General features: G+C 34.7%; 1 protein-coding gene across 2 annotated transcripts in view; it reads left to right on the top strand.

Annotated features, from left to right (window-relative positions):
• The window catches only part of MAGI2 (membrane associated guanylate kinase, WW and PDZ domain containing 2), a 1,072,297-nt gene that overhangs the window by 252,992 nt on the left and 813,305 nt on the right, over positions 1 to 6,000 (top strand). The gene's annotated exons all lie outside the window — the stretch shown is intronic.

Here is a 6,000-nt window from a genome sequence, read left to right as displayed (position 1 = left end):
TTGCTAAGGAAGTCATCTTTTGGAAGGTTCCATCCTCATGAGGATAGCGTCCCAGGCCCTTGTGTGACAGGATATATTCTGCATGCAGCTTTAACCTCTCTGAGTCTGTTTTCTAATCCGTAAAACAGAGAGAATAATGTCACCTGTGTGGAGGTTTTTTAGAACTATAGGAAAAAAATGTATGCAACTCTTTGCCTAGTACATAGTGCTTAACAAGTGGTAAATGGTAGAGACTGAAATCCCAACTATAAGAATAACTCTTTCAAGGAACGAGAAACAGTGGGAACTCAGGTTAGGAATGTGTATCAGTTTTCTAGGGCCGCCATAACAATTCCCAAATAATGAGTGGCTGAAACAGTGGAGATTTATTTTCTCACAGTTCTGAGGTTGGACATCCAAGATTATTAAGACATTGGTAGCCATAGTTTCTCTCGATGCCTCTCCTTGGTTTGCAGATGGCAGTCTTCTCAGTGTGTCCTCACATGGCTTTTTTTTTTTTTGGTATACACATATCTCTGGTGTCTCTCTTCTTATATGAACACCAATCATAATGGGTTTTGGCTCTACTCTTTTGACCTCATTTAACATTGATTACCTCTAAATGCAGTCACATTGGAGTTAGGGTGTTGATATATGATATTGACATGGAGGGAGGGTGTCATAATTCAGTCCATAACAGGATGTCATGGTTAAAATAATAATTTTTTTGTAAAAGTGGAATAGAGGGCTTTGAAATAAGTATACTCTGCTTTCCTATAATACTCTTGCATTCATATTTCAGGCATTTTGTACAAAAAAAAATTTGTCTCAACTTTACCTTGAAATAGAATTATCTTGAAATAGATTTGGGGTTAGAACATTGGAAGGTTCAATTGCATTGGATGGAAAGGAAATATAATCCTAAGGAAGAGAGTCTCAAATATTGAGTACAAGAGTCAACTGGGTAGCTTATTTAAATGGCAGAGTCTTGGGTACCATCCAGAAAATCTGATTTATTGAGTCTGGGTTAGTTTCTTGTTGCTACTGTAAAAAATTACCACAAACTTAGTGCCTTAAAATGACAAATTTATGATCATACAGTTCTGGAGGTCACAAGTGTGAAATGGATCATATGGGCTAAAAAAAATGTCAGTAGAGTTGTATTCTTTCTGGAGACCCCAAGGGAAAATCCATTTCCAAGCCTTTTCTGGATTCTGGAAGCCACCTACATTTTTTGGATCTTGGTCCCTTCTTCCATCTTCAAAACACATCACTTCAGTCTCTGCTTCCACCATCATATCTCCTGGTGTCTCTCTTTTAAAGATCCTATGATTATATTTGACCTACCCAGATAATCCATGATAATCTTCCCATCTCAATATTCTTAATTTAATTGTAACTGTGATGTCCCTTCTGTCCTGTAAGGTAATAGATTCACAGATTGCTGGGATTAGGACATAGACATATTTGGGAGAGTCATTATTTGGTCTATCATAGGGTCTAAGAATACACGTTTTATATAGGTAATCTGATTTTCATACTGGTGGACACCCAGCATGGGAGCAGAAGGCATCATAAAGTCATCAAGTCTAGTGAAGAGGTGGCGTGAGCCAAGGTGGGGCAAGTATTAACTCCAACCTTCTCATTCTTCACCTCCTCCCTATTCAGTTTATTATTCCTGCCTTGTGCACATGTCCATGTAAGGCAACATGGCACGCCTTGCGAAGGACACAAAGACTTAACTTTTTCTTTTTACTCCATTACTTTCATCACAAACCTTACCGTATAAGAAGTGAAATGAGTAGCATCACTAACAGAATGTGACCAGTGATCTTAGAATTATTCACTCAAACTACTTTCCAAAGTCCAAAATGTAAAAGCTCAGTCTCTATAAGGGTATTCCGAAGAGGTAATAGTTGTCATTAGTAGGTTTGACCACGTGACAGGATTTATTTCAAAGAAATTCTTCCCTGGGCTAAAAGAACACATTTACTAAAGATTAAGAAGAAGCAAACGGGGTTATTTCAGCCGAAGATGAGAAATTCAATTAGGCTGAATATAAAGAGGGTGGGCAAAAGTAGGTTTACAGTGGTGAATACGTGAAACAGAATTTATTCTTTTATTATTAATTTTTGTATTATTTATTTGTGTTACAACTGTTAACCTGCTTCTGCTCACCCCTGTATGGGAGAGGAGATGCTTTGTCCTTCTGTGTTCACTATGGATTACTGTCTTCCATGATGCCTTAGCTCCTTGTCACAACCAGCATAACATGCTGGCAAATGTGGCTCATGGACATAAGGTAGCTTCAACAACAGCTCTCGGTTTGTCAGGAAGAGTGTCTTGATGAGGAATAGGTTTCTTAACCTAAGGTAGTTGGTCGCCTGAGTGCAGTTTTTACCTCATACATAAGAAGTGAAGGGAAATAGGAAGGAAAGTAAATATGAGACATTTGAAAATATGTCTATCCCTCTGCTAATTTAAATGTTAAGAATAAGACCACAGACAAAGGCTTGGTAGAGAGTATAGTCTTCAGGTGGGGAAGGGAGAGAAAAGAATGAGGGCAGCTAAACAGCAACAGGTAGAGAACAAAGAGGAGGGCTCTGGGGTGTAATTCACTATTTTCTCAGAAGAAATGTTCCCTCCATTCTGTAAACACACTACCCTTGACTTGTGTGTGTTATAAATATTTATTGGGGTAGCATGCATGAGTTTGTGTTGCTTCTGTGTATCAGTGCCTAAATGTTTTTGAGAGCCTCTTCTTTTGATATGAGGGATACAAAAAACAAACAAAAAAATGGACATATTTCCATTTGTAACACACCTCCTGCCATATTACAGATAATCAGACAATTGATACTTGTTTCAAAATGATATTAAGAAATGTCTCCAAAAACTAGACCCATTTCCCTGATATTCTTTTCTTTCTATAGTTTTCACTATCACACTTAATTCTATTTAGAATGCTGCTGAAACCCTTTTTGGTCCTGTTCTTTTCAGCCAGTTTATAAGTAACTCACATCCTAATCATAATTGCCTGGTGATAGTGAGCTCTTAGATACTTTTCAGACAGAACTTTTCTTCAAAAGTAAGACTTCAAAATTATATTTTAAAAATGGCCTGGCTGGTGTTGCTCAGTGGTTGAGCATGGCCCATGAACCAATAGGTCATGGTTTGATTCCTGGTCAGGGCACATGGCCTGGTTGTAGGCTCGATCCCCAGTGTGGGGTGTGCAGGAGGCAGCCAATCAATGATTCACTCTTGTTGATGTTTCTATCTCTTTCTCCCTTTCCCTTCTTCTCTGAAATCAAGAAAACTATAAAAATTTTAAAAAATTAACTAAAAATATTTTTAAGAAGAAATTATGTCACCCTTTGTTGTCTGTTCTTACTTTCTCCCAAACCTAACATTATCCATCTCAAAAATATTTATGCAATTTTAGTTTTCCATTAAGAAGTTGTGGCTAATTGAACCCTTTATTTATTACAACAACAGGGTATTGTATTTTTCTCTGGGAACTAGCCAAAGCCAAATCCTTCTATTGAAAATGTTTATTATTTTATGCTGTTAGCAACATTTTGTTTACAATTATTTCTTCCTACTTGGCATCTAATTATATTTGGTTTCAGATATTCTAATACTTTCTACTTGTTTGCTTGATTTAAATCTTAATATTGATGATTGCAAAAACACTTTGAAAACAATGGAAACATACAACGCTTTGGTTATTTTAAATTGTGTTGCCATAATTGGATTTTGCAATTATCAAAAGGATGATAATTTTTTTCCCTACTTAACATGTGCAATATAGAGAAGGTTGGTGAGAATTGTTTTAAAGTTTCATATATAATTGCCAGTTGATGCACGGTGACATTTTCAGCTGAGACAAATTTTTACCAATTTTCTAAAGGACATCTAAGTTAAAATAGAAAGCATGAGCAAACAAAAACCACTCTCTTAAGTTCCTAGATGGCGTTAAAGAGTGTAGCAAATTTAGGAGCAAAAAGTGTTCTATAAAAATGGAAAATTGATTTATTATTTCTAAAGAAGGTTTAGTGAGAAACCTGTGGACAAATCTCAAAGTTCTATTTTAGGTTTTATTTTAATTTTCTCTTATGTTTATTAACCTATCAACTAATAACTGAGCATCACACTAAAACTTCAGGCTGGTTCTGTGTTTTGATTCATAACAAAGTAAATGCCTGTAGGACCTCTACAACATCAGTGCTTTACTTTTAATATATTTGCTTGCCAGTTAGTTTGGCATTACACAATGTAAAAAAGATGGCAAAAATAATTATTTATTTTCCTCATAGCAACTAGTTTTATCATTTATGTAACTGCATTTTTTACAGTAAGAATTTGCAATCAAAGGACATCTTACTAGACTAAGATGTACTCAATTGTCACTGATTTATCATTATGAATGTAGTATAGTACAGGAAGAATCATGTACTTCCTTGTCTTGGGCTAATAATATAAACATGAAAGTATAATAATATATGAATTATACTATAGATGCAATGGAAGAGAAGATGAAGTTTTGAGACTCTAGACCAGTGATGGCGAACCTTTTGAGCTCGGCGTGTCAGCATTTTGAAAAAACCTAACTTAACTCTGGTGCTGTGTCTCATATAGAAATTTTTTGATATTTGCAACCATAGTAAAACAAAGACTTATATTTTTGATATTTATTTTGTATATTTAAATACCATTTAACAAAGAAAAATCAACCAAAAAAATGAGTTCGCGTGTCACCTCTGACATGCGTGTCATAGGTTTGCCATCACTGCTCCAGAAGAATAAAAGTTTCCAAGTTATTAAGAAAATGATGACGGACAATTTAGTTGTCATAGAGTTCCCAGTGATACAAGCATGCGCACACAAAAGAGCCTGATTAAGCAGTTAGTTACATGGTCGCTTTTTGGTAGGTATGCTGCCTGAATCCTATCTGAGTGTGTGCTATTTGAAAGAGTGGTAGCACTAATTATAGCAGTAATTCTGTGATTGAAAAAATGTTTTTACATGCTTTTTATCTTTATATTTGTTATTATACTATGGGATACAATGGATTTCAGTGCACTACTAATGTAGGTAAATTGAAAATAATTTAATATAGATAATGACAATGAGTTATAGAATACATCAATATAGAATATATAAATACACTTTTCTATTATAAAAGCCAGTGCAAGTGATCTAACTTCTGCAAGAAATAACCACTTATCACATTAAAGTAATATTCTTAACTTGAATTTTAATAAGTTTTTAAGTTTTATTTGTATTTAACTTGTATCTTTTTTGTGGTTTGTAGTCATAAAAGTTATATAAAGCTAGAAGAAAAGGAATTAATATATGGTTTTACATTCACATATGTTTAAGTAGCATTATAATAAGTATAACTTAAGTGAGCCCTACAGACTTATGAGTATTTCTCTATTTGAAAGGGTCTAGCTATTACTCAAGCTTGAAAAATTCTAGCATAAACATTTTAATAGAAAGGAACAGAATTTAACTTGATTTTTATCCAAGTTAAATATCCAATTTAAATTCAAGAGTTTAAAATAATTCTTCTATGTATGTCATCAGAGGGTGCAAATTAAAACAACAATGAAATATTATTACACGCCTATGAGAATGCCTGTAATTTGGAACACTGGCAACACCAAATGCTTGTGAGGTTGTGAAGCAGTAGGGACACTCATGCATCACCGGTGGGAATGCAAAACAGTGCAGTCACTTTGGAAGAGAGTTTGGCAGTTTCTTACAAAACTAAACATACTTTTACCATGTGACACAGTAATCATGCTCCTTGGTATTTACCCAAAGTAGTTGAAAACTTATGTCCACACAAAAACTTACCCACAAATATTTATAGCAGCTTTATTCATAATTGCCAAAATTTGGCGGCAACCAAGATGTCCTTTAGTAGGTGAACGGATAAATAAACTGTGGTACATCAAGGCAATGGAAATTATTCACCACTAAAAAGAAATAAGCTATCAAGGCATGAAAAGACAT

The sequence above is a fragment of the Myotis davidii genome, unplaced genomic scaffold (genome assembly GCF_000327345.1).
Source record: "Myotis davidii unplaced genomic scaffold, ASM32734v1 scaffold125, whole genome shotgun sequence".
Lineage (NCBI taxonomy): Eukaryota > Metazoa > Chordata > Mammalia > Chiroptera > Vespertilionidae > Myotis > Myotis davidii.
This window is presented reverse-complemented; position numbering and strand designations above follow the sequence as displayed.